This window comes from Oncorhynchus clarkii, chromosome 17 (genome assembly GCF_045791955.1).
Source record: "Oncorhynchus clarkii lewisi isolate Uvic-CL-2024 chromosome 17, UVic_Ocla_1.0, whole genome shotgun sequence".
NCBI lineage: Eukaryota > Metazoa > Chordata > Actinopteri > Salmoniformes > Salmonidae > Oncorhynchus > Oncorhynchus clarkii.
Genome location: NC_092163.1, coordinates 4,277,208 through 4,304,619, shown reverse-complemented (window position 1 = coordinate 4,304,619; position 27,412 = coordinate 4,277,208). Strand labels below are relative to the sequence as shown.

Genomic DNA, 27,412 nt, shown 5'->3' with positions numbered 1-27,412 from the left:
AACTCCCCAATTAGTAGAGGGAGAGAGAGAGAGAGAGAGAGAGTTTGAGTCTGAGTCTGTCTTTGATGTCTGTTTAAAATGTTGTGACATTCAAGTTTGTTATGTTTAATACAACTGGACTAAAATTGAACACAAGTCTCTCTCCAATTCATTTGTAGATATTGAATAAAGTTGGACTCAGAGTGCAACCTTGTCTCACTCCCCAATTCATTTCTAAACTTTGAATAAAGTTGAACTCAGACTGCAACCGTGCCTAACTCGCCAATTATTTGTCTACATGTTGAATAAAGTTGGTCTCAGGCTGCAACCTTGTCTCACTCCCCATTTCAAAATAAGGAAGGCTTCACAAATGTTCCTGTCATTCTACTGTAGGCTGAGCTTCTCTCATCCAGCATTTCCCCTCCTCCTTAGACTAGACTGAGGGGAATGGACAATTTATTCTCCCCGGGTCACTACCGCCCAATCTTCTCTGTTTGGTTCCAATTTCTCTGTGTCTCGACGTGTGAGGAAAATAAGGAGCGCTTCACGGATTTGCGTGTCATCCTTTCGCAGGGGCCATGCTAATCTTCTCTGTATCGATCCAATTTTAGTATATGTGCTGCCAAAGCGAGCACAATACAAAGCTATGAGAGGCCCTCATATATAGATCACAACCCCTCTGAAGGTTCTGGTCATGGTTGGGGTCAAACAGAGTTCAGACCCTCAAAAACCACCCCTAGAATATTGCTGTGATGTTTAAACTTTATTTGGAGATGTAGAACTTGAAATAGAATTGACTTTAGATTTTTTTAAAGATTGATCTTAGACTAAAATGTAGTTTAAAAACAAAGCCTTTTATGATTCAGGACTCTTGGTCTGTAACCCCTCCCTCACCTGCTGCTTTTAGTTGCTCCTCCCCAAGTCTTTGTTCCCCTGCCCCGACCACTTCCCACCCTTCCCCCGTTTTCTGCAACATGGCCTGGCCAAGGATACTTATAACTAACTCCCCAATTAGTAGAGGGAGAGAGAGAGAGAGAGAGAGTTTGAGTCTGAGTCTGTCTTTGATGTCTGTTTAAAATGTTGTGACATTCAAGTTTGTTATGTTTAATACAACTGGACTAAAATTGAACACAAGTCTCTCTCCAATTCATTTGTAGATATTGAATAAAGTTGGACTCAGAGTGCAACCTTGTCTCACTCCCCAATTCATTTCTAAACTTTGAATAAAGTTGAACTCAGACTGCAACCGTGCCTAACTCGCCAATTATTTGTCTACATGTTGAATAAAGTTGGTCTCAGGCTGCAACCTTGTCTCACTCCCCATTTCAAAATAAGGAAGGCTTCACAAATGTTCCTGTCATTCTACTGTAGGCTGAGCTTCTCTCATCCAGCATTTCCCCTCCTCCTTAGACTAGACTGAGGGGAATGGACAATTTATTCTCCCCGGGTCACTACCGCCCAATCTTCTCTGTTTGGTTCCAATTTCTCTGTGTCTCGACGTGTGAGGAAAATAAGGAGCGCTTCACGGATTTGCGTGTCATCCTTTCGCAGGGGCCATGCTAATCTTCTCTGTATCGATCCAATTTTAGTATATGTGCTGCCAAAGCGAGCACAATACAAAGCTATGAGAGGCCCTCATATATAGATCACAACCCCTCTGAAGGTTCTGGTCATGGTTGGGGTCAAACAGAGTTCAGACCCTCAAAAACCACCCCTAGAATATTGCTGTGATGTTTAAACTTTATTTGGAGATGTAGAACTTGAAATAGAATTGACTTTAGATTTTTTTAAAGATTGATCTTAGACTAAAATGTAGTTTAAAAACAAAGCCTTTTATGATTCAGGACTCTTGGTCTGTAACCCCTCCCTCACCTGCTGCTTTTAGTTGCTCCTCCCCAAGTCTTTGTTCCCCTGCCCCGACCACTTCCCACCCTTCCCCCGTTTTCTGCAACATGGCCTGGCCAAGGATACTTATAACTAACTCCCCAATTAGTAGAGGGAGAGAGAGAGAGAGAGAGAGAGAGTTTGAGTCTGAGTCTGTCTTTGATGTCTGTTTAAAATGTTGTGACATTCAAGTTTGTTATGTTTAATACAACTGGACTAAAATTGAACACAAGTCTCTCTCCAATTCATTTGTAGATATTGAATAAAGTTGGACTCAGAGTGCAACCTTGTCTCACTCCCCAATTCATTTCTAAACTTTGAATAAAGTTGAACTCAGACTGCAACCGTGCCTAACTCGCCAATTATTTGTCTACATGTTGAATAAAGTTGGTCTCAGGCTGCAACCTTGTCTCACTCCCCATTTCAAAATAAGGAAGGCTTCACAAATGTTCCTGTCATTCTACTGTAGGCTGAGCTTCTCTCATCCAGCATTTCCCCTCCTCCTTAGACTAGACTGAGGGGAATGGACAATTTATTCTCCCCGGGTCACTACCGCCCAATCTTCTCTGTTTGGTTCCAATTTCTCTGTGTCTCGACGTGTGAGGAAAATAAGGAGCGCTTCACGGATTTGCGTGTCATCCTTTCGCAGGGGCCATGCTAATCTTCTCTGTATCGATCCAATTTTAGTATATGTGCTGCCAAAGCGAGCACAATACAAAGCTATGAGAGGCCCTCATATATAGATCACAACCCCTCTGAAGGTTCTGGTCATGGTTGGGGTCAAACAGAGTTCAGACCCTCAAAAACCACCCCTAGAATATTGCTGTGATGTTTAAACTTTATTTGGAGATGTAGAACTTGAAATAGAATTGACTTTAGATTTTTTTAAAGATTGATCTTAGACTAAAATGTAGTTTAAAAACAAAGCCTTTTATGATTCAGGACTCTTGGTCTGTAACCCCTCCCTCACCTGCTGCTTTTAGTTGCTCCTCCCCAAGTCTTTGTTCCCCTGCCCCGACCACTTCCCACCCTTCCCCCGTTTTCTGCAACATGGCCTGGCCAAGGATACTTATAACTAACTCCCCAATTAGTAGAGGGAGAGAGAGAGAGAGAGAGAGAGTTTGAGTCTGAGTCTGTCTTTGATGTCTGTTTAAAATGTTGTGACATTCAAGTTTGTTATGTTTAATACAACTGGACTAAAATTGAACACAAGTCTCTCTCCAATTCATTTGTAGATATTGAATAAAGTTGGACTCAGAGTGCAACCTTGTCTCACTCCCCAATTCATTTCTAAACTTTGAATAAAGTTGAACTCAGACTGCAACCGTGCCTAACTCGCCAATTATTTGTCTACATGTTGAATAAAGTTGGTCTCAGGCTGCAACCTTGTCTCACTCCCCATTTCAAAATAAGGAAGGCTTCACAAATGTTCCTGTCATTCTACTGTAGGCTGAGCTTCTCTCATCCAGCATTTCCCCTCCTCCTTAGACTAGACTGAGGGGAATGGACAATTTATTCTCCCCGGGTCACTACCGCCCAATCTTCTCTGTTTGGTTCCAATTTCTCTGTGTCTCGACGTGTGAGGAAAATAAGGAGCGCTTCACGGATTTGCGTGTCATCCTTTCGCAGGGGCCATGCTAATCTTCTCTGTATCGATCCAATTTTAGTATATGTGCTGCCAAAGCGAGCACAATACAAAGCTATGAGAGGCCCTCATATATAGATCACAACCCCTCTGAAGGTTCTGGTCATGGTTGGGGTCAAACAGAGTTCAGACCCTCAAAAACCACCCCTAGAATATTGCTGTGATGTTTAAACTTTATTTGGAGATGTAGAACTTGAAATAGAATTGACTTTAGATTTTTTTAAAGATTGATCTTAGACTAAAATGTAGTTTAAAAACAAAGCCTTTTATGATTCAGGACTCTTGGTCTGTAACCCCTCCCTCACCTGCTGCTTTTAGTTGCTCCTCCCCAAGTCTTTGTTCCCCTGCCCCGACCACTTCCCACCCTTCCCCCGTTTTCTGCAACATGGCCTGGCCAAGGATACTTATAACTAACTCCCCAATTAGTAGAGGGAGAGAGAGAGAGAGAGAGAGAGAGAGTTTGAGTCTGAGTCTGTCTTTGATGTCTGTTTAAAATGTTGTGACATTCAAGTTTGTTATGTTTAATACAACTGGACTAAAATTGAACACAAGTCTCTCTCCAATTCATTTGTAGATATTGAATAAAGTTGGACTCAGAGTGCAACCTTGTCTCACTCCCCAATTCATTTCTAAACTTTGAATAAAGTTGAACTCAGACTGCAACCGTGCCTAACTCGCCAATTATTTGTCTACATGTTGAATAAAGTTGGTCTCAGGCTGCAACCTTGTCTCACTCCCCATTTCAAAATAAGGAAGGCTTCACAAATGTTCCTGTCATTCTACTGTAGGCTGAGCTTCTCTCATCCAGCATTTCCCCTCCTCCTTAGACTAGACTGAGGGGAATGGACAATTTATTCTCCCCGGGTCACTACCGCCCAATCTTCTCTGTTTGGTTCCAATTTCTCTGTGTCTCGACGTGTGAGGAAAATAAGGAGCGCTTCACGGATTTGCGTGTCATCCTTTCGCAGGGGCCATGCTAATCTTCTCTGTATCGATCCAATTTTAGTATATGTGCTGCCAAAGCGAGCACAATACAAAGCTATGAGAGGCCCTCATATATAGATCACAACCCCTCTGAAGGTTCTGGTCATGGTTGGGGTCAAACAGAGTTCAGACCCTCAAAAACCACCCCTAGAATATTGCTGTGATGTTTAAACTTTATTTGGAGATGTAGAACTTGAAATAGAATTGACTTTAGATTTTTTTAAAGATTGATCTTAGACTAAAATGTAGTTTAAAAACAAAGCCTTTTATGATTCAGGACTCTTGGTCTGTAACCCCTCCCTCACCTGCTGCTTTTAGTTGCTCCTCCCCAAGTCTTTGTTCCCCTGCCCCGACCACTTCCCACCCTTCCCCCGTTTTCTGCAACATGGCCTGGCCAAGGATACTTATAACTAACTCCCCAATTAGTAGAGGGAGAGAGAGAGAGAGAGAGAGAGAGAGTTTGAGTCTGAGTCTGTCTTTGATGTCTGTTTAAAATGTTGTGACATTCAAGTTTGTTATGTTTAATACAACTGGACTAAAATTGAACACAAGTCTCTCTCCAATTCATTTGTAGATATTGAATAAAGTTGGACTCAGAGTGCAACCTTGTCTCACTCCCCAATTCATTTCTAAACTTTGAATAAAGTTGAACTCAGACTGCAACCGTGCCTAACTCGCCAATTATTTGTCTACATGTTGAATAAAGTTGGTCTCAGGCTGCAACCTTGTCTCACTCCCCATTTCAAAATAAGGAAGGCTTCACAAATGTTCCTGTCATTCTACTGTAGGCTGAGCTTCTCTCATCCAGCATTTCCCCTCCTCCTTAGACTAGACTGAGGGGAATGGACAATTTATTCTCCCCGGGTCACTACCGCCCAATCTTCTCTGTTTGGTTCCAATTTCTCTGTGTCTCGACGTGTGAGGAAAATAAGGAGCGCTTCACGGATTTGCGTGTCATCCTTTCGCAGGGGCCATGCTAATCTTCTCTGTATCGATCCAATTTTAGTATATGTGCTGCCAAAGCGAGCACAATACAAAGCTATGAGAGGCCCTCATATATAGATCACAACCCCTCTGAAGGTTCTGGTCATGGTTGGGGTCAAACAGAGTTCAGACCCTCAAAAACCACCCCTAGAATATTGCTGTGATGTTTAAACTTTATTTGGAGATGTAGAACTTGAAATAGAATTGACTTTAGATTTTTTTAAAGATTGATCTTAGACTAAAATGTAGTTTAAAAACAAAGCCTTTTATGATTCAGGACTCTTGGTCTGTAACCCCTCCCTCACCTGCTGCTTTTAGTTGCTCCTCCCCAAGTCTTTGTTCCCCTGCCCCGACCACTTCCCACCCTTCCCCCGTTTTCTGCAACATGGCCTGGCCAAGGATACTTATAACTAACTCCCCAATTAGTAGAGGGAGAGAGAGAGAGAGAGAGAGAGAGAGTTTGAGTCTGAGTCTGAGTCTGTCTTTGATGTCTGTTTAAAATGTTGTGACATTCAAGTTTGTTATGTTTAATACAACTGGACTAAAATTGAACACAAGTCTCTCTCCAATTCATTTGTAGATATTGAATAAAGTTGGACTCAGAGTGCAACCTTGTCTCACTCCCCAATTCATTTCTAAACTTTGAATAAAGTTGAACTCAGACTGCAACCGTGCCTAACTCGCCAATTATTTGTCTACATGTTGAATAAAGTTGGTCTCAGGCTGCAACCTTGTCTCACTCCCCATTTCAAAATAAGGAAGGCTTCACAAATGTTCCTGTCATTCTACTGTAGGCTGAGCTTCTCTCATCCAGCATTTCCCCTCCTCCTTAGACTAGACTGAGGGGAATGGACAATTTATTCTCCCCGGGTCACTACCGCCCAATCTTCTCTGTTTGGTTCCAATTTCTCTGTGTCTCGACGTGTGAGGAAAATAAGGAGCGCTTCACGGATTTGCGTGTCATCCTTTCGCAGGGGCCATGCTAATCTTCTCTGTATCGATCCAATTTTAGTATATGTGCTGCCAAAGCGAGCACAATACAAAGCTATGAGAGGCCCTCATATATAGATCACAACCCCTCTGAAGGTTCTGGTCATGGTTGGGGTCAAACAGAGTTCAGACCCTCAAAAACCACCCCTAGAATATTGCTGTGATGTTTAAACTTTATTTGGAGATGTAGAACTTGAAATAGAATTGACTTTAGATTTTTTAAAGATTGATCTTAGACTAAAATGTAGTTTAAAAACAAAGCCTTTTATGATTCAGGACTCTTGGTCTGTAACCCCTCCCTCACCTGCTGCTTTTAGTTGCTCCTCCCCAAGTCTTTGTTCCCCTGCCCCGACCACTTCCCACCCTTCCCCCGTTTTCTGCAACATGGCCTGGCCAAGGATACTTCTAACTAACTCCCCAATTAGTAGAGGGAGAGAGAGAGAGAGAGAGAGAGTTTGAGTCTGAGTCTGTCTTTGATGTCTGTTTAAAATGTTGTGACATTCAAGTTTGTTATGTTTAATACAACTGGACTAAAATTGAACACAAGTCTCTCTCCAATTCATTTGTAGATATTGAATAAAGTTGGACTCAGAGTGCAACCTTGTCTCACTCCCCAATTCATTTCTAAACTTTGAATAAAGTTGAACTCAGACTGCAACCGTGCCTAACTCGCCAATTATTTGTCTACATGTTGAATAAAGTTGGTCTCAGGCTGCAACCTTGTCTCACTCCCCATTTCAAAATAAGGAAGGCTTCACAAATGTTCCTGTCATTCTACTGTAGGCTGAGCTTCTCTCATCCAGCATTTCCCCTCCTCCTTAGACTAGACTGAGGGGAATGGACAATTTATTCTCCCCGGGTCACTACCGCCCAATCTTCTCTGTTTGGTTCCAATTTCTCGACGTGTGAGGAAAATAAGGAGCGCTTCACGGATTTGCGTGTCATCCTTTCGCAGGGGCCATGCTAATCTTCTCTGTATCGATCCAATTTTAGTATATGTGCTGCCAAAGCGAGCACAATACAAAGCTATGAGAGGCCCTCATATATAGATCACAACCCCTCTGAAGGTTCTGGTCATGGTTGGGGTCAAACAGAGTTCAGACCCTCAAAAACCACCCCTAGAATATTGCTGTGATGTTTAAACTTTATTTGGAGATGTAGAACTTGAAATAGAATTGACTTTAGATTTTTTAAAGATTGATCTTAGACTAAAATGTAGTTTAAAAACAAAGCCTTTTATGATTCAGGACTCTTGGTCTGTAACCCCTCCCTCACCTGCTGCTTTTAGTTGCTCCTCCCCAAGTCTTTGTTCCCCTGCCCCGACCACTTCCCACCCTTCCCCCGTTTTCTGCAACATGGCCTGGCCAAGGATACTTATAACTAACTCCCCAATTAGTAGAGGGAGAGAGAGAGAGAGAGAGAGAGTTTGAGTCTGAGTCTGTCTTTGATGTCTGTTTAAAATGTTGTGACATTCAAGTTTGTTATGTTTAATACAACTGGACTAAAATTGAACACAAGTCTCTCTCCAATTCATTTGTAGATATTGAATAAAGTTGGACTCAGAGTGCAACCTTGTCTCACTCCCCAATTCATTTCTAAACTTTGAATAAAGTTGAACTCAGACTGCAACCGTGCCTAACTCGCCAATTATTTGTCTACATGTTGAATAAAGTTGGTCTCAGGCTGCAACCTTGTCTCACTCCCCATTTCAAAATAAGGAAGGCTTCACAAATGTTCCTGTCATTCTACTGTAGGCTGAGCTTCTCTCATCCAGCATTTCCCCTCCTCCTTAGACTAGACTGAGGGGAATGGACAATTTATTCTCCCCGGGTCACTACCGCCCAATCTTCTCTGTTTGGTTCCAATTTCTCTGTGTCTCGACGTGTGAGGAAAATAAGGAGCGCTTCACGGATTTGCGTGTCATCCTTTCGCAGGGGCCATGCTAATCTTCTCTGTATCGATCCAATTTTAGTATATGTGCTGCCAAAGCGAGCACAATACAAAGCTATGAGAGGCCCTCATATATAGATCACAACCCCTCTGAAGGTTCTGGTCATGGTTGGGGTCAAACAGAGTTCAGACCCTCAAAAACCACCCCTAGAATATTGCTGTGATGTTTAAACTTTATTTGGAGATGTAGAACTTGAAATAGAATTGACTTTAGATTTTTTTAAAGATTGATCTTAGACTAAAATGTAGTTTAAAAACAAAGCCTTTTATGATTCAGGACTCTTGGTCTGTAACCCCTCCCTCACCTGCTGCTTTTAGTTGCTCCTCCCCAAGTCTTTGTTCCTCTGCCCCGACCACTTCCCACCCTTCCCCCGTTTTCTGCAACATGGCCTGGCCAAGGATACTTATAACTAACTCCCCAATTAGTAGAGGGAGAGAGAGAGAGAGAGAGAGAGTTTGAGTCTGAGTCTGACTTTGATGTCTGTTTAAAATGTTGTGACATTCAAGTTTGTTATGTTTAATACAACTGGACTAAAATTGAACACAAGTCTCTCTCCAATTCATTTGTAGATATTGAATAAAGTTGGACTCAGAGTGCAACCTTGTCTCACTCCCCAATTCATTTCTAAACTTTGAATAAAGTTGAACTCAGACTGCAACCGTGCCTAACTCGCCAATTATTTGTCTACATGTTGAATAAAGTTGGTCTCAGGCTGCAACCTTGTCTCACTCCCCATTTCAAAATAAGGAAGGCTTCACAAATGTTCCTGTCATTCTACTGTAGGCTGAGCTTCTCTCATCCAGCATTTCCCCTCCTCCTTAGACTAGACTGAGGGGAATGGACAATTTATTCTCCCCGGGTCACTACCGCCCAATCTTCTCTGTTTGGTTCCAATTTCTCTGTGTCTCGACGTGTGAGGAAAATAAGGAGCGCTTCACGGATTTGCGTGTCATCCTTTCGCAGGGGCCATGCTAATCTTCTCTGTATCGATCCAATTTTAGTATATGTGCTGCCAAAGCGAGCACAATACAAAGCTATGAGAGGCCCTCATATATAGATCACAACCCCTCTGAAGGTTCTGGTCATGGTTAGGGTCAAACAGAGTTCAGACCCTCAAAAACCACCCCTAGAATATTGCTGTGATGTTTAAACTTTATTTGGAGATGTAGAACTTGAAATAGAATTGACTTTAGATTTTTTTAAAGATTGATCTTAGACTAAAATGTAGTTTAAAAACAAAGCCTTTTATGATTCAGGACTCTTGGTCTGTAACCCCTCCCTCACCTGCTGCTTTTAGTTGCTCCTCCCCAAGTCTTTGTTCCCCTGCCCCGACCACTTCCCACCCTTCCCCCGTTTTCTGCAACATGGCCTGGCCAAGGATACTTATAACTAACTCCCCAATTAGTAGAGGGAGAGAGAGAGAGAGAGAGAGAGAGAGTTTGAGTCTGAGTCTGTCTTTGATGTCTGTTTAAAATGTTGTGACATTCAAGTTTGTTATGTTTAATACAACTGGACTAAAATTGAACACAAGTCTCTCTCCAATTCATTTGTAGATATTGAATAAAGTTGGACTCAGAGTGCAACCTTGTCTCACTCCCCAATTCATTTCTAAACTTTGAATAAAGTTGAACTCAGACTGCAACCGTGCCTAACTCGCCAATTATTTGTCTACATGTTGAATAAAGTTGGTCTCAGGCTGCAACCTTGTCTCACTCCCCATTTCAAAATAAGGAAGGCTTCACAAATGTTCCTGTCATTCTACTGTAGGCTGAGCTTCTCTCATCCAGCATTTCCCCTCCTCCTTAGACTAGACTGAGGGGAATGGACAATTTATTCTCCCCGGGTCACTACCGCCCAATCTTCTCTGTTTGGTTCCAATTTCTCTGTGTCTCGACGTGTGAGGAAAATAAGGAGCGCTTCACGGATTTGCGTGTCATCCTTTCGCAGGGGCCATGCTAATCTTCTCTGTATCGATCCAATTTTAGTATATGTGCTGCCAAAGCGAGCACAATACAAAGCTATGAGAGGCCCTCATATATAGATCACAACCCCTCTGAAGGTTCTGGTCATGGTTGGGGTCAAACAGAGTTCAGACCCTCAAAAACCACCCCTAGAATATTGCTGTGATGTTTAAACTTTATTTGGAGATGTAGAACTTGAAATAGAATTGACTTTAGATTTTTTTAAAGATTGATCTTAGACTAAAATGTAGTTTAAAAACAAAGCCTTTTATGATTCAGGACTCTTGGTCTGTAACCCCTCCCTCACCTGCTGCTTTTAGTTGCTCCTCCCCAAGTCTTTGTTCCCCTGCCCCGACCACTTCCCACCCTTCCCCCGTTTTCTGCAACATGGCCTGGCCAAGGATACTTATAACTAACTCCCCAATTAGTAGAGGGAGAGAGAGAGAGAGAGAGAGAGAGAGTTTGAGTCTGAGTCTGTCTTTGATGTCTGTTTAAAATGTTGTGACATTCAAGTTTGTTATGTTTAATACAACTGGACTAAAATTGAACACAAGTCTCTCTCCAATTCATTTGTAGATATTGAATAAAGTTGGACTCAGAGTGCAACCTTGTCTCACTCCCCAATTCATTTCTAAACTTTGAATAAAGTTGAACTCAGACTGCAACCGTGCCTAACTCGCCAATTATTTGTCTACATGTTGAATAAAGTTGGTCTCAGGCTGCAACCTTGTCTCACTCCCCATTTCAAAATAAGGAAGGCTTCACAAATGTTCCTGTCATTCTACTGTAGGCTGAGCTTCTCTCATCCAGCATTTCCCCTCCTCCTTAGACTAGACTGAGGGGAATGGACAATTTATTCTCCCCGGGTCACTACCGCCCAATCTTCTCTGTTTGGTTCCAATTTCTCTGTGTCTCGACGTGTGAGGAAAATAAGGAGCGCTTCACGGATTTGCGTGTCATCCTTTCGCAGGGGCCATGCTAATCTTCTCTGTATCGATCCAATTTTAGTATATGTGCTGCCAAAGCGAGCACAATACAAAGCTATGAGAGGCCCTCATATATAGATCACAACCCCTCTGAAGGTTCTGGTCATGGTTGGGGTCAAACAGAGTTCAGACCCTCAAAAACCACCCCTAGAATATTGCTGTGATGTTTAAACTTTATTTGGAGATGTAGAACTTGAAATAGAATTGACTTTAGATTTTTTTAAAGATTGATCTTAGACTAAAATGTAGTTTAAAAACAAAGCCTTTTATGATTCAGGACTCTTGGTCTGTAACCCCTCCCTCACCTGCTGCTTTTAGTTGCTCCTCCCCAAGTCTTTGTTCCCCTGCCCCGACCACTTCCCACCCTTCCCCCGTTTTCTGCAACATGGCCTGGCCAAGGATACTTATAACTAACTCCCCAATTAGTAGAGGGAGAGAGAGAGAGAGAGAGAGAGTTTGAGTCTGAGTCTGTCTTTGATGTCTGTTTAAAATGTTGTGACATTCAAGTTTGTTATGTTTAATACAACTGGACTAAAATTGAACACAAGTCTCTCTCCAATTCATTTGTAGATATTGAATAAAGTTGGACTCAGAGTGCAACCTTGTCTCACTCCCCAATTCATTTCTAAACTTTGAATAAAGTTGAACTCAGACTGCAACCGTGCCTAACTCGCCAATTATTTGTCTACATGTTGAATAAAGTTGGTCTCAGGCTGCAACCTTGTCTCACTCCCCATTTCAAAATAAGGAAGGCTTCACAAATGTTCCTGTCATTCTACTGTAGGCTGAGCTTCTCTCATCCAGCATTTCCCCTCCTCCTTAGACTAGACTGAGGGGAATGGACAATTTATTCTCCCCGGGTCACTACCGCCCAATCTTCTCTGTTTGGTTCCAATTTCTCTGTGTCTCGACGTGTGAGGAAAATAAGGAGCGCTTCACGGATTTGCGTGTCATCCTTTCGCAGGGGCCATGCTAATCTTCTCTGTATCGATCCAATTTTAGTATATGTGCTGCCAAAGCGAGCACAATACAAAGCTATGAGAGGCCCTCATATATAGATCACAACCCCTCTGAAGGTTCTGGTCATGGTTGGGGTCAAACAGAGTTCAGACCCTCAAAAACCACCCCTAGAATATTGCTGTGATGTTTAAACTTTATTTGGAGATGTAGAACTTGAAATAGAATTGACTTTAGATTTTTTTAAAGATTGATCTTAGACTAAAATGTAGTTTAAAAACAAAGCCTTTTATGATTCAGGACTCTTGGTCTGTAACCCCTCCCTCACCTGCTGCTTTTAGTTGCTCCTCCCCAAGTCTTTGTTCCCCTGCCCCGACCACTTCCCACCCTTCCCCCGTTTTCTGCAACATGGCCTGGCCAAGGATACTTATAACTAACTCCCCAATTAGTAGAGGGAGAGAGAGAGAGAGAGAGAGAGAGAGTTTGAGTCTGAGTCTGTCTTTGATGTCTGTTTAAAATGTTGTGACATTCAAGTTTGTTATGTTTAATACAACTGGACTAAAATTGAACACAAGTCTCTCTCCAATTCATTTGTAGATATTGAATAAAGTTGGACTCAGAGTGCAACCTTGTCTCACTCCCCAATTCATTTCTAAACTTTGAATAAAGTTGAACTCAGACTGCAACCGTGCCTAACTCGCCAATTATTTGTCTACATGTTGAATAAAGTTGGTCTCAGGCTGCAACCTTGTCTCACTCCCCATTTCAAAATAAGGAAGGCTTCACAAATGTTCCTGTCATTCTACTGTAGGCTGAGCTTCTCTCATCCAGCATTTCCCCTCCTCCTTAGACTAGACTGAGGGGAATGGACAATTTATTCTCCCCGGGTCACTACCGCCCAATCTTCTCTGTTTGGTTCCAATTTCTCTGTGTCTCGACGTGTGAGGAAAATAAGGAGCGCTTCACGGATTTGCGTGTCATCCTTTCGCAGGGGCCATGCTAATCTTCTCTGTATCGATCCAATTTTAGTATATGTGCTGCCAAAGCGAGCACAATACAAAGCTATGAGAGGCCCTCATATATAGATCACAACCCCTCTGAAGGTTCTGGTCATGGTTGGGGTCAAACAGAGTTCAGACCCTCAAAAACCACCCCTAGAATATTGCTGTGATGTTTAAACTTTATTTGGAGATGTAGAACTTGAAATAGAATTGACTTTAGATTTTTTTAAAGATTGATCTTAGACTAAAATGTAGTTTAAAAACAAAGCCTTTTATGATTCAGGACTCTTGGTCTGTAACCCCTCCCTCACCTGCTGCTTTTAGTTGCTCCTCCCCAAGTCTTTGTTCCCCTGCCCCGACCACTTCCCACCCTTCCCCCGTTTTCTGCAACATGGCCTGGCCAAGGATACTTATAACTAACTCCCCAATTAGTAGAGGGAGAGAGAGAGAGAGAGAGAGAGAGAGTTTGAGTCTGAGTCTGTCTTTGATGTCTGTTTAAAATGTTGTGACATTCAAGTTTGTTATGTTTAATACAACTGGACTAAAATTGAACACAAGTCTCTCTCCAATTCATTTGTAGATATTGAATAAAGTTGGACTCAGAGTGCAACCTTGTCTCACTCCCCAATTCATTTCTAAACTTTGAATAAAGTTGAACTCAGACTGCAACCGTGCCTAACTCGCCAATTATTTGTCTACATGTTGAATAAAGTTGGTCTCAGGCTGCAACCTTGTCTCACTCCCCATTTCAAAATAAGGAAGGCTTCACAAATGTTCCTGTCATTCTACTGTAGGCTGAGCTTCTCTCATCCAGCATTTCCCCTCCTCCTTAGACTAGACTGAGGGGAATGGACAATTTATTCTCCCCGGGTCACTACCGCCCAATCTTCTCTGTTTGGTTCCAATTTCTCTGTGTCTCGACGTGTGAGGAAAATAAGGAGCGCTTCACGGATTTGCGTGTCATCCTTTCGCAGGGGCCATGCTAATCTTCTCTGTATCGATCCAATTTTAGTATATGTGCTGCCAAAGCGAGCACAATACAAAGCTATGAGAGGCCCTGATATATAGATCACAACCCCTCTGAAGGTTCTGGTCATGGTTGGGGTCAAACAGAGTTCAGACCCTCAAAAACCACCCCTAGAATATTGCTGTGATGTTTAAACTTTATTTGGAGATGTAGAACTTGAAATAGAATTGACTTTAGATTTTTTTAAAGATTGATCTTAGACTAAAATGTAGTTTAAAAACAAAGCCTTTTATGATTCAGGACTCTTGGTCTGTAACCCCTCCCTCACCTGCTGCTTTTAGTTGCTCCTCCCCAAGTCTTTGTTCCCCTGCCCCGACCACTTCCCACCCTTCCCCCGTTTTCTGCAACATGGCCTGGCCAAGGATACTTATAACTAACTCCCCAATTAGTAGAGGGAGAGAGAGAGAGAGAGAGAGAGTTTGAGTCTGAGTCTGTCTTTGATGTCTGTTTAAAATGTTGTGACATTCAAGTTTGTTATGTTTAATACAACTGGACTAAAATTGAACACAAGTCTCTCTCCAATTCATTTGTAGATATTGAATAAAGTTGGACTCAGAGTGCAACCTTGTCTCACTCCCCAATTCATTTCTAAACTTTGAATAAAGTTGAACTCAGACTGCAACCGTGCCTAACTCGCCAATTATTTGTCTACATGTTGAATAAAGTTGGTCTCAGGCTGCAACCTTGTCTCACTCCCCATTTCAAAATAAGGAAGGCTTCACAAATGTTCCTGTCATTCTACTGTAGGCTGAGCTTCTCTCATCCAGCATTTCCCCTCCTCCTTAGACTAGACTGAGGGGAATGGACAATTTATTCTCCCCGGGTCACTACCGCCCAATCTTCTCTGTTTGGTTCCAATTTCTCTGTGTCTCGACGTGTGAGGAAAATAAGGAGCGCTTCACGGATTTGCGTGTCATCCTTTCGCAGGGGCCATGCTAATCTTCTCTGTATCGATCCAATTTTAGTATATGTGCTGCCAAAGCGAGCACAATACAAAGCTATGAGAGGCCCTCATATATAGATCACAACCCCTCTGAAGGTTCTGGTCATGGTTGGGGTCAAACAGAGTTCAGACCCTCAAAAACCACCCCTAGAATATTGCTGTGATGTTTAAACTTTATTTGGAGATGTAGAACTTGAAATAGAATTGACTTTAGATTTTTTTAAAGATTGATCTTAGACTAAAATGTAGTTTAAAAACAAAGCCTTTTATGATTCAGGACTCTCAGGAGTGAAGTGGAGTACCTGTACTCGCGGGGGGTCCACATCCCTCATATCACTCCTATTAGCGCCCCGTCCTCCATCTAAGCGGCACCTCTGTCATGGGAACACGCTGACGCACTCTGTTCCGGGCCATCCAGTCCCACCACCCCTGAAGACAGAACCTCTTCGAGGCCCCTGGTCGACACGGTACTCCTCACCCTGACCACTCCTCTGATTCAGAGGTAATTAATTAATAATAATTATAACCTATGACCTTTAGCGTTGTAAAAAAAAAAAAACATGCTATTGCAACCTCTTTTAAATAAGGAATTGAGACAAACTCAAGACAAGTTTTGGGTGTTTATTTAATAACAAGGATGCCTTCATCAGCTGAGTGCATACACTTAGAAAGCTAACAGCACATCTTATACTCTTACCTTGTAGACGTCACCTTCCCAGCTTTACATTCTATGACCCAAATGTCTTTCCCCTGTGGAATGTCCTTGGTCCTCTCTTTGTTTAGCGAACCATCTTCTGGGCCCTGGTCTCTGATCCTAGGCAATTTCCTCTTATCTGACTGGGTCATGGTTTCTAAATTAGCATACACACAGTTTCATGACCCGAACTCCATTAATACTCACAGTAATCATTCACTAAACAGGATAACAAACAAATTACAGTTTAACTTGAAACATGTTACATTTTAACAGATTCCATCTGTGTGATTTTCAGTTCCACAATATAAAATAATATCTCCTATTTCCTTTGTAGAAGAATCTTATGTGTTACCCCTAAATGTGTGACATTGTCCTCATCAATTATTCCATGTCTCTTTATCTTCAGGAGGAGAAGCAAGTCCCTGATGCAATGCCGGGCTACCAGCTTGTCCGCAGGCTTGCCAGGGCCTTGGTGGGGGTGAGGAACCATCAGTGGCTGTCGGACCAGGTAGACGGTCTGGTGGAGCTGTGGCTGGCGCTGCCAGACTTCGACAAGCAGCGCTTGATCTACCCTTCCCAACACCAGGAGAGGATCGATCAGGGGCGGTTCAAGGCAACGAAGGGGAAGTCGTCCATTATCCTAGGAAAATACTCTCCGACGGTATGTTGTTAGCGTTCATGTCCTTCACCTGACTATTATATTGCCGCTACATTAAATGCATATGAAGGTCAGGTGATGGCTCTCATTATTTTTGAATGTTCTCTAATTATTTATCTCCTGTTTCAGTTGCCTTCTCAGACTCAACTCGGACCCTGCAAACTAGCCATTTGCAGTCAGCCATTTGCAGTCAGCTCTGCCAAATCCATCCTAGAGCCATGCAGTCTCCCGGTGTAAAGAAGAGCAGGTGCGTGCTCATTCTGACAAACTACGTGGCCATCAGAGATGCAGTGCTGAACAGCCCGAGGTTGATGGCCCAGACCAACCTTCAGCTCTTTGAGCTGAATCAAAGGACCATCAGTCAGTGGTAAGACATTAACTTATGAGGGACTTGTTACATGTGTGACGTGACTAATGACAATCTGAGTGACGGCATGTGTTTGTTTTCTCTCCCTGTTTCAGGTACTCCCGGCGTCAGAAGGAGAGGATGGTGCTGCAGCAGGGATTGGGGCTCGCTGCTGCCCCCAGCGTCACCACCCACCCCCTGAATCCAGGCACTCTTCCCTTCAGTATGGGGATGAGGTAGGTAGATTGGGTGGGCTATTTACAGATGGACTATTTACAGCTGCAGCGATCGGTTAGCTGCTCAGATAGCTGTTATAGCAGTAGCTATAACACATAGGTTAAACAATATAAGGCATGAATAGCTTACCTTGTGCAAGTATAAACATTTCTGTCCACAGGTCAGTGGCCCAAATGCACGTTCTTCAAACTGCTCGATGGTGTAACGCCAATCAGTCAATGCTCCAGGCGCCCTATCACCGCAAATGCATATTAACTTCAGGATTGGTGGGTACCCTGTGGGACGGTTGATTTAACATAGGCTAATGCGATTAGCATGAGGTTGTAATGTAAGTAACAAGAACATTTCCCAGGACATAGACATATCTGATATTGGCAGAAAGCTTACATTCTTGTTAATCTAACGGCACTGTCTAATTTACAGTAGCTATTACAGTGAAAGAATACCATTGCTATTGTTTGAGGAGAGTGCACAGTTTTGAACATGAATAGTTAATTAACAAACTAAGCACATTTTGGCAGTCTTCATACAATTTTTTTTTACAGAAATGCAATGGTTCATTGGATCAGACTAAAACTTTGCATGTACACTGCTGCCATCTAGTGGCCAATATCTAAATTGCACCTGGGCTGGAAAGGCCTTTCTCTTGCATTTCAAAGATGGTACAAAAAAAGTTTTGTTTTTTTATTTGTATTATCTTTTACTTTTATCTAATGTGTTATATTCTCCTACATTCCTTTCACATTTCCACAAACTTCAAAGTGTTTCCTTTCAGATGGTACCAAGAAGGCAGGCAGTTAGATTTGGGTATGTCATTTTAGGGCGAAAATTGAAAAAAAATAAAAGGGGGTGATCCTTAAGAGGTTTTTGAGTAGCCATGTGCCTATAGAGGTTTTTGAGTAGCCATGTGCTTATAGAGGTTTTTGAGTAGCCATGTGCTTATAGAGGTTTTGAGTAGCCATGTGCCTATAGAGGTTTTTGAGTAGCCATGTGCCTATAGAGGTTTTTGAGTAGCCATGTGCCTATAGAGGTTTTTGAGTAGCCATGTGCTTATAGAGGTTTTTGAGTAGCCATGTGCTTATAGAGGTTTTTGAGTAGCCATGTGCTTATAGAGGTTTTTGAGTAGCCATGTGCTTATAGAGGTTTTTGAGTAGCCATGTGCTTATAGAGGTTTTTGAGTAGCCATGTGCTTATAGAGGTTTTGAGTAGCCATGTGCTTATAGAGGTTTTTGAGTAGCCATGTGCCTATAGAGGTTTTTGAGTAGCCATGTGCTTATAGAGGTTTTTGAGTAGCCATGTGCTTATAGAGGTTTTTGAGTAGCCATGTGCCTATAGAGGTTTTTGAGTAGCCATGTGCCTATAGAGGTTTTTGAGTAGCCATGTGCTTATAGAGGTTCTGAGCACCCGGTCAAAGAGTGATAACAGACACAGAAGCTCAGTCTAACAGTAGGAGTTTTAATGATAAACCAGAGTATACAAGTGGTCTGTGTACAGAGGGAAACAGGATGAAAGAGAGCATTATTTCAATGTAAATCCAATAAACATTATACATGAAATAATAAATGTCAGCTCAATCTCTATACACAATTTACAATGATAGAAAAATAACATCATAATTCTTCCCATGGGACATTACAACACCAACTGGGCTAATCACATAATAGTAATAGGATAGCTGGTGAAGTAATGCCCTCCATTGATCTTTTGAGCAGGGGCCAAAAAAACAAAATAAAAAATGTATTTTGTGTGTGCTTGATCTTATGTATTCTGAACTATGTAACTCCTATCTTCTGATAACTTCAACATAATCTCCCAGATGTCTTCTTCTGATCATTCCTCAATCTCCCAGATGTCTTCTTTCCAAAGTATACCAAGTTTTAGCATGTCAGAATGATGTAATTACACATGAAATAGCAGTTACTTTTGTATGTCTATTTAGGTTGGAAACCTACATTTTGATTTCATGTGTGTCTCATAAGTTTCTAAATACCCTTGCCGGGTATAACTCTTCCCACACTGCAAGCATTGGAATGGCTTCTCTCGTGTGTATTCTCCTATGCGCATTCAGATCCCATTCCACACTGAGAGCATTGGAAAGGTCTCTCTACAGAGTGTTTGCTTTTTTTTTATGTCCCCTAATGATAAATACTTATTTTCACACTGGGAGTAGTTATAGGGCTTGTCTCTTGTGTGTGTGTATATATATCTTATGTGATTTAAGGGACCCCAACCTTGTAAAACTCTTTCCACACTGGGAGCAGTGGTAAGGCTTCACTCCGGTGTGTGTTCTCTCATGCTCGTTCAGTTGCCCTGACCAGCTAAAACTACTTTTACAATGGGAACAGTGATAAGGCTTTTCCCCTGTGTGTATTCTTTCATGTGATTTCAGGTCCCCTGATCGGGAAAATGTCCTTCCACACTGAGAGCATTGGAATGGTTTTTCCCCTGTGTGTATTCTCTTATGCTCGTTCAGATGTGTTGACTGGATAAATCTCTTTCCACACTGGAAGCAATGGTAAGGCTTGTCTCCTGTGTGTATTCTTTTATGTATTTCAAGGCTCCCTAACCGGGTAAAACTCTTTCCACACTGAGAGCAGTGATAAGGCTTCTTCCCTGCATGTGTTCTCTTGTGGTTTTTCAGGCTCCATAAACGGGTATAACTCTTTCCACACTGGGAACAGTGGTGTCGTCTCGCTGGTTCAGACGTCTCTGGTTCCTCTGAGTCGGGTCTCTCTTCTGCCAAAGATAAACAGAGTGGTTAAAACAGGGAGACCTGAATGAAATCTCCACATACATTTTAGTCATTTATCAGACCCTCTTATCCAGAGAGACTTACAGTCAAGTGCTCTTAGTATGTGATGCATGTGCTCCATTGTTCACATGACCCATGTATTTCACACTGTGTGGCTTTAAGGGAATAGTATGGTCACTATTCAGAGCAACTTGTTAGAGCATCCATCTTAAGGTAGCTAGGTGAGACAACCACAACAGTGATAGTAAATACAGTTTCCCTCAGTTAGTGCATCCATCTTAAGGTAGCTAGGTGAGACAACCACAACAGTGATAGTAATTACAGTTTCCCTCAGTTAGTGCATCCATCTTACGGTAGCTTGGTGAGACAACCACAACAGTGATAGTAACCACATTTTCCCTCAATTAAAAGTGATAATTTATAATGACCTGGCCTGTGTCCCATAATAGAACCAGGGTAATAATGACTAGCAATCTTTTAAATGGACATTCCCCTGTGTTCTTACATTGATTTAGATTTATTTACCGTAACAGCAAAGAAAATAGATACCTTGACAACAAAACAAAAATGTGAGGAGGACTGATTTTCCCCCATTTTTTCCCCCAGGTTCTCTCTCTCAAAACCTTTCCAACTTTTCAATAGAAAAACATAGTTGGATGTTCTAATTCCACAACAATGCTTAAACCACATCAGGGGAAATCTGGGAAAACCTGAATGTGTAGTTACCCTTTAATTCAAGTGACACCAGCCAGACAGCCTTGTTTTTCCAGCAGTGTTTCTGTAGCGCAGTTGTGATGGGGAATTTTCAAAACAAAATGGCCGATGCAAATAATCACGATTCTGCCAGGTAGGCATAGGATACTTTTTAATTGTCTTTCCTTCTACACGAAGACATAAGCATCGCTAACGGCTACACGAAGACATAAGCATCGCTAACGGCTACCCGAAGACATAAGCATCGCTAACGGCTACCCGAAGACATGAGCATCGCTAACGGCTACCCGAAGACATGAGCATCGCTAACGGCTACCCGAAGACATGAGCATCGCTAACGGCTACACGAAGACATAAGCATCGCTAACGGCTACACGAAGACATAGACATCGCTAACGGCTACACGAATACATAAGCATCGCTAACGGCTACACGAAGACATAAGCATCGCTAACGGCTACACGAAGACATAAGCATCGCTAACGGCTACACGAAGACATAAGCATCGCTAACGGCTACACGAAGACATAAGCATCGCTAACGGCTACCCGAAGACATAAGCATCGCTAACGGCTACACGAAGACATAAGCATCGCTAACGGCTACACAAAGACATAAGCATCGCTAACAACTACACCAAGACATAAGCATCGCTAACGGCTACACGAAGACATAAGCATCGCTAACGGCTACACGAAGACATAAGCATCGCTAACGGCTACACAAAGTGGTAGACATATAGACCCAACACGCACCACACACACAGGGTTGAACATTCAGGTACATTTGCCAGCGGCAGACTGAGATTTACTGTCCGGGGGACAAGATCTAACGATATGCCAGGAAACTGAATAATTTAAATAGCAGATTATTTTATCTTTCATTTGGCTGAGCAAAGTCGCAGGTATTCATGCAGACATTGGCAAGTCGAACTCAAGAACTTAAGGACTTTTTTCAAGCACTTCATTGTAATTTTAATTACACTTCATTGTAATTTTCAAGGACCGACATTTTAAGTGTACTTGTTGTAATAGTCTATAAGCATAAAAACTCCCCCCAACATGTGATGGTAGTCAGTCTGCTAAAAACATATGCATTACCATTTTAACAATAATTTTTATTGTTATTATTTGCCTACCTCCACAATGGTATTATGCATTGACGTTCACATAATTAAAATTCTAAAACATGTCAGAATAATGTGGGCATTGCCTGACTAAATAAACAGCCTGACTAAATAAACAGCCTGACTAAATAAACAGCCTGACTAAATAAACAGCATGCTCCCCACACAAACACACTCTTGAAGTCTGTCCATGTGGTAGTAGTCAGTCTGTACATGTGGTAGTATAGTCAGTCTGTCCATGTGGTAGTAGTCAGTCTGTCCATGTGGTACTAGTCAGTCTGTCCATGTGGTACTAGTCAGTCTGTCCATGTGGTACTAGTCAGTCTGTCCATGTGGTACTAGTCAGTCTGTCCATGTGGTACTAGTCAGTCTGTCCATGTGGTACTAGTCAGTCTGTCCATGTGGTACTAGTCAGTCTGTCCATGTGGTACTAGTCAGTCTGTCCATGTGGTACTAGTCAGTCTGTCCATGTGGTACTAGTCAGTCTGTCCATGTGGTAGTAGTCAGTCTGTCCATGTGGTAGTAGTCAGTCTGTCCTTGTGGTAGTAGTCAGTCTGTCCATGTGGTAGTAGTCAGTCTGTCCTTGTGGTACTAGTCAGTCTGTCCATGTGGTACTAGTCAGTCTGTCCTTGTGGTAGTAGTCAGTCTGTCCATGTGGTAGTAGTCAGTCTGTCCATGTGGTAGTAGTCAGTCTGTCCATGTGGTAGTAGTCAGTCTGTCCATGTGGTAGTAGTCAGTCTGTCCTTGTGGTAGTAGTCAGTCTGTCCATGTGGTAGTAGTCATAGAAATGTTGAAGACTTATTTAGTGAGTCACATAATGTGTCAGGGGCTTCTAACGGTCACGGAATACAAAAAACAATACAAAACTAGTCACGTTGCCATGCCAACGCCGCCCTACCGGATGAGGTGAAATACATTTTCTCCCACTTCGAGCACAATGACTCAGATGCCGTGGGGAACCCCTGAGGACAAACAACCGGTCCCTCAACGTCAGCCAAACAGAGGCCTAAAGCACTACATCACAGTGATTGAGGTGTCACTACAGACCCGGGTTCGATCCCAGAATTAACAGAACTCTGCTGGTTGTCCTGGTAACCGATACCAGTGGGCAGATCAATTTTATTTTGTTCAAACTAAACTACAGCACTTACTTTGATGTGTCAAATCTGATCCTTTCTTCTCTTCTCCTCCTCTCACAGTTCCACTCAGCCCCGTTGTTTTCCTGCAGTCCACCAGCAGCACAGACAACCTCTTCATACCCAGCAGTAAGGTGCTACCGGGAGAGGCACGACATGGGGACTCCGGGAGGAAGGAAGGGCTAGCGTTGTCCTGGTAACCATAAAGAGGGGAGACAGACACATATCATTATGGATGCTGATGTCACTGTTGACATAAAGTGCATTACAGAAACCCAGACCCAGAGAGAGAAAGCTGTATGCTAGACCAGACCAAGCTGTATGCTAGACCAGACCAAGCTGTACCATCTGGTGTTCTGATCTGGAGAGACTCTTCTCTGCCTCGTCAGCATCAGGATGTTGTTGAGGCTCCCCAGAGGATCCACGATAGTCATGTCTATCCCCTGTGTGAATGAGAACATCAAACAGATGGTGAACTTATGATCTTCTATTGCAACCAGTCTTACAAGAGGCATGAATATGTCTAAACCTAAAATGACCACATTCATCATGATTTTAAATATATTATAGTTCAACAACTGCATAGTTTGTGTCCCTGTTGAAGACAGTACTCACTGGTGTTAATCGGATCCTCTGTGTCCTCCTCTTTCACTCCCAAAACGTCTTCTTCCTTCACCTTTATTGAGATAGCATCCTCTTCCTCTCTAAAAGGTTCTTCCTCTTTCCCCCCTATAACATCCTCCTCTTCCTTTCTGGCTGTCACTTTCACTCCTAAAGGTTCTGTATCTTTTTTCACGGTAACATCCTCCTCTTCTTCTTTCAATGTGATAGTCTCCTCTTCCTCCTTTTTCATTCTGAAAGCGTCTTCCTCTTCCCTTTCCACTGTGACAGCCTCTATCCTCTCTTCCACTCCAAAATGTTCTTCCTCTTCTTTCCCTATAACAGCCTCCTCTTCCTCCTTTTTCATTCTGAAAGGTTCTTCCTCTCCTTTCACTGTAATATAATCTTCTTCTTCTTTCACGACAATGTTCAGCGCCAGAGCTTCTTTCTCCGTCCAGTAGATATCTTCTTCTTTAGCAGGGAATGAGTAGTTTAATGAGCTCATGGTCAGGGATGTTAGCTAGCTAGTTAGCATTAGCGAATAGCCTAGTGCTAGGCTCAGTATCAATATTTAACAAGTTTGCAAATTGAACAAGCAAATTAGGTTAAAGTTAACCAGTAGATACCTCAACATAATAATTGTGTTTAAAACACTGAGATTAGCTAATGTACATAACCGTGGTCTAAAGCGTCAATATTTCGGTTTTAAGTTAGATAGTTAGACAGATTTATGTGGGCTAGCAAGCTACCGAGGTGGTTGAAAGAGTAGCCGTGTTGTTGTTCCTGAAGAAGCGTCCCGTCCAGTCCATTATACGTCACGGAAGAAGCATCACCTGAAAGACGCTCATCGCCATCTGCTGACTGGAGTGGTTAACGCAGTTTGGAAACAAAAGTTACAACTCTTTCTGTATTGGAAAGAACGTCATAATAATTTAACAATAAGCTGATATATTTTCTCTTACGTCTTCCAAATAATACTTTCCTGTACACAGACGTAGAAGCTTAAAATGAATATGTGGATGATGAATAAATACTTCTACGAATAGGTAGTGTGTTAATACACGTGTTAATACTCTGTTCATTTTTCACATTCGTTTTTATTAGATGTGACCATACTTTTCCCTTAAAGCCACGCTCTATACCATACAAATCATCCTGTAAACAACAGAACAAATGCATCACATGCAAATAGCTCTTGAATATCTGTAGTGCTTTACACTGAGTATACAAACATTATACAAACACCTGCTCCTTCCATGACTTCCATGACTTAGAAAGACTAGGTGAATCCAGGTGAAAGCTATGATCCCTTATTGATGTCACTAGTTAAATCCAGATGAGGGGGGGGGGGGGGGGGGACAGGTTAAATAAGGATTTTTAAGACAAATGAGACATGGATTGTGTGTCATTCAGAGGGTGAATGGGGAAGACTAAATATTTGCCTTTGAACGGGGTATGGTAGAGAGTGGTCCACCACCGTAACAGTGGCGGTCAGTGCCGTTTAAGATGAGGGAGGACCATTTTTGTTTTTCATGGGCATGGCCTTATTTCTACTAAAGCATGTTGGATGACTGTCATTCATATTCCATTCACCCTGTTCAATGTAACAGCGATAGGTTTAGACTGCTACATGATACTAACATTTCCCCTATACCCATCATGAGGTAGCAACCTAGCCTATGAATGAAAGTTTAGAATGTAGGTGCACACTGGTCGAGAGAAACATTTGAGGTGACAGACAGTGACACATGGACAATAAAACCAAAAGCTTACCTTGACTAGGAAGAGTTCCAGTGTTGTGTTGGATAGTCATAACCAGCTAGCTAACATAGCATCCCTCTGTTTGAGCAGGGTGTTTCAGTAGACTAAACTAGATAGCTGCATTTGTTAGCTAAGTAAGTGAAACTGAAAGTGGAAAATAATTGACGAAATCTCTCTCTCGCTTCTCCTTCGTTTTGTTCAAAACTGTTCAACTATTGTCTTTCTCTCTCTTTGAGTCAACTACTCACCACATGTTATGCACTGCAGTACTAGCTAGCTGTAGTGTATGCTTTCAGTACTAGATTCCTTCTCTGATCCTTTCATTGGGTGGACAACATGTCAGATCATGCTGCAAGAGCTCTGATAGGTTGGAGGACGTCCTCCGGAAGTTGTCATAATTACTGTTTCCTAAATAAACTAAAGAAGAAAAAAAAGTAACACAAAATAACAATAACGAGGCTATATACAGGGGGTACCAGTACAGAGTCAACGTGGAGGCTATATACAGGAGGTACCAGTACAGAGTCAATGTGGAGGCTATATACAGGGGGTACCAGTACAGAGTCAACGTGGAGGCTATATACAGGGGGTACCAGTACAGAGACAATGTACTGAGGTACATATCAGGAGCAGGTGTTGAAATAAAATACATACAGTTTTATACAGTTTGATTTAATGAGGCTTAATGACCAAAAGCACAATTCAAGTTATAAATTGTAAAAAACATGAGACAAGTGTAGAAACAGAATGTGTGTTCTCTCTTTAACTTTAAATAGCCTTTATTTGATGTGAAATATTCCTCACGGGCACAGATCTGGGGAAGTGTACCAAAACATTTCTGTAGCATTGAAGGTCCCCAAGAACACAGTGACCTCCATCATTCTTTAATGGAAGAAGTTTGGAACCACCAACATTCTTCCTGGAGCTGGCCGCCTGGCCAGACTGAGCAATCGGGGGAGAAGGGCCTTGGTCAGGGAGGTGACCAATAACCCGATGGTCACTCTGACAGAGCTCTAGAATTCCTCTGTGGAGATGGGAGAACCTTCCAGAAGGACGACCATCTCTGCAGCACTCCACCAATCAGGCCTTTATGGTAGAGTGGCCAGACGGAAGCCACTCCTCAGTAAAAAGGCACATGACAGCCAGCTCGGAGTTTGCCAAAAGGCACCTAAAGACTCTCAGACCATGAGAAACAAGATTCTCTGGCCTGAATGCCAAGTGTCACGTAAGGGCTATTTTACCAAGAAGGAGAGTGATGGAGTTCTGCATCTGATGACCTGGCCTCCCCTGACCTCAACCCAATTGAGATAGTTTGAGATGAGGCAGACCGCAGAGTGAAGGAAAAACAGCCAACAAGTGCTCAGCATATGTGGGAACTCCTTCAAGACTGTTGGAAAAGCATTCCAGGTGAAGATGGTTGAGAGAACGCCAAGAGTGTGCAAAGCTGTCATCAAGGCAAAGGGTGGCTACTTTTAAGAATCTAAAATATATTTTGATTTGTTGGACACTTTTTGGGGTTACTACATGATTCCATATGTGTGATTTCATAGTTGTGATGTCTTCACTATTATTCTACAATATAGAAAATAGTTTTTAAAAAATAAGAAAAACCCTTGAACGAGTGCTTTGTCATTATTGGGTATTGTGTGTAGATTTATCAGATTTTTTTTTTCAAATTTTAGAATTAGGCTGTAATGTAACAAACTGTGGAAATGTCTAGGGGTCTGAATACTTTCAGAATGCACTGTATCTACACTAAAACAACCATTTAGAACCTGGCTGTAAATGTAACAAACTGTGGAAATGTCTAGGGGTCTGAATACTTTCAGAATGCACTGTATCTACACTAAAACAACCATTTAGAACCTGGCTGTAATGTAACAAACTGTGGAAATGTCTAGGGGTCTGAATACTTTCAGAATGCACTGTATCTACACTAAAACAACCATTTAGAACCTGGCTGTAATGTAACAAACTGTGGAAATGTCTAGGGGTCTGAATACTTTCAGAATGAACACTAAAACAACCATATAAATCAAACGTGTAAAGCGTTGGGCCCATGTTTTACGAGCTGAAATAAGAAAGATCCCAGA

At 42.2% G+C, this 27,412-nt stretch overlaps 16 non-coding genes and 1 pseudogene across 16 annotated transcripts; all 17 read right to left on the bottom strand.

Annotated features, from left to right (window-relative positions):
- Positions 1 to 507: 507 nt before the first annotated feature.
- On the bottom strand, positions 508 to 614 carry LOC139371642 (U6 spliceosomal RNA). Its single transcript, XR_011627325.1, has one exon. It is a non-coding gene; the product is annotated as a U6 spliceosomal RNA (small nuclear RNA).
- Positions 615 to 1,485: 871 nt separating this feature from the next.
- LOC139371641 (U6 spliceosomal RNA) lies at positions 1,486 to 1,592 on the bottom strand. Its single transcript, XR_011627324.1, has one exon. It is a non-coding gene; the product is annotated as a U6 spliceosomal RNA (small nuclear RNA).
- An 875-nt stretch (positions 1,593 to 2,467) lies between these two features.
- Positions 2,468 to 2,574, bottom strand: LOC139371640 (U6 spliceosomal RNA). Its single transcript, XR_011627323.1, has one exon. It is a non-coding gene; the product is annotated as a U6 spliceosomal RNA (small nuclear RNA).
- An 873-nt stretch (positions 2,575 to 3,447) lies between these two features.
- Positions 3,448 to 3,554, bottom strand: LOC139371638 (U6 spliceosomal RNA). Its single transcript, XR_011627321.1, has one exon. It is a non-coding gene; the product is annotated as a U6 spliceosomal RNA (small nuclear RNA).
- An 877-nt stretch (positions 3,555 to 4,431) lies between these two features.
- On the bottom strand, positions 4,432 to 4,538 carry LOC139371637 (U6 spliceosomal RNA). Its single transcript, XR_011627320.1, has one exon. It is a non-coding gene; the product is annotated as a U6 spliceosomal RNA (small nuclear RNA).
- An 877-nt stretch (positions 4,539 to 5,415) lies between these two features.
- Positions 5,416 to 5,522, bottom strand: LOC139371636 (U6 spliceosomal RNA). Its single transcript, XR_011627319.1, has one exon. It is a non-coding gene; the product is annotated as a U6 spliceosomal RNA (small nuclear RNA).
- Positions 5,523 to 6,405: 883 nt separating this feature from the next.
- LOC139371635 (U6 spliceosomal RNA) lies at positions 6,406 to 6,512 on the bottom strand. The gene has a single exon (XR_011627318.1). It is a non-coding gene; the product is annotated as a U6 spliceosomal RNA (small nuclear RNA).
- An 864-nt stretch (positions 6,513 to 7,376) lies between these two features.
- LOC139371634 (U6 spliceosomal RNA) lies at positions 7,377 to 7,483 on the bottom strand. Its single transcript, XR_011627317.1, has one exon. It is a non-coding gene; the product is annotated as a U6 spliceosomal RNA (small nuclear RNA).
- Positions 7,484 to 8,355: 872 nt separating this feature from the next.
- On the bottom strand, positions 8,356 to 8,462 carry LOC139371633 (U6 spliceosomal RNA). Its single transcript, XR_011627316.1, has one exon. It is a non-coding gene; the product is annotated as a U6 spliceosomal RNA (small nuclear RNA).
- An 873-nt stretch (positions 8,463 to 9,335) lies between these two features.
- LOC139371632 (U6 spliceosomal RNA) lies at positions 9,336 to 9,442 on the bottom strand. The gene has a single exon (XR_011627315.1). It is a non-coding gene; the product is annotated as a U6 spliceosomal RNA (small nuclear RNA).
- Positions 9,443 to 10,319: 877 nt separating this feature from the next.
- Positions 10,320 to 10,426, bottom strand: LOC139371631 (U6 spliceosomal RNA). Its single transcript, XR_011627314.1, has one exon. It is a non-coding gene; the product is annotated as a U6 spliceosomal RNA (small nuclear RNA).
- An 877-nt stretch (positions 10,427 to 11,303) lies between these two features.
- On the bottom strand, positions 11,304 to 11,410 carry LOC139371630 (U6 spliceosomal RNA). The gene has a single exon (XR_011627313.1). It is a non-coding gene; the product is annotated as a U6 spliceosomal RNA (small nuclear RNA).
- An 873-nt stretch (positions 11,411 to 12,283) lies between these two features.
- LOC139371629 (U6 spliceosomal RNA) lies at positions 12,284 to 12,390 on the bottom strand. Its single transcript, XR_011627312.1, has one exon. It is a non-coding gene; the product is annotated as a U6 spliceosomal RNA (small nuclear RNA).
- Positions 12,391 to 13,267: 877 nt separating this feature from the next.
- LOC139371626 (U6 spliceosomal RNA) lies at positions 13,268 to 13,374 on the bottom strand. The gene has a single exon (XR_011627310.1). It is a non-coding gene; the product is annotated as a U6 spliceosomal RNA (small nuclear RNA).
- An 877-nt stretch (positions 13,375 to 14,251) lies between these two features.
- Positions 14,252 to 14,358, bottom strand: LOC139371625 (U6 spliceosomal RNA). Its single transcript, XR_011627309.1, has one exon. It is a non-coding gene; the product is annotated as a U6 spliceosomal RNA (small nuclear RNA).
- An 873-nt stretch (positions 14,359 to 15,231) lies between these two features.
- Positions 15,232 to 15,338, bottom strand: LOC139371624 (U6 spliceosomal RNA). Its single transcript, XR_011627308.1, has one exon. It is a non-coding gene; the product is annotated as a U6 spliceosomal RNA (small nuclear RNA).
- A 3,649-nt stretch (positions 15,339 to 18,987) lies between these two features.
- LOC139370096 (zinc finger protein interacting with ribonucleoprotein K-like) lies at positions 18,988 to 24,083 on the bottom strand (annotated as a pseudogene).
- Between the last annotated feature and the right edge of the window lie 3,329 nt (positions 24,084 to 27,412).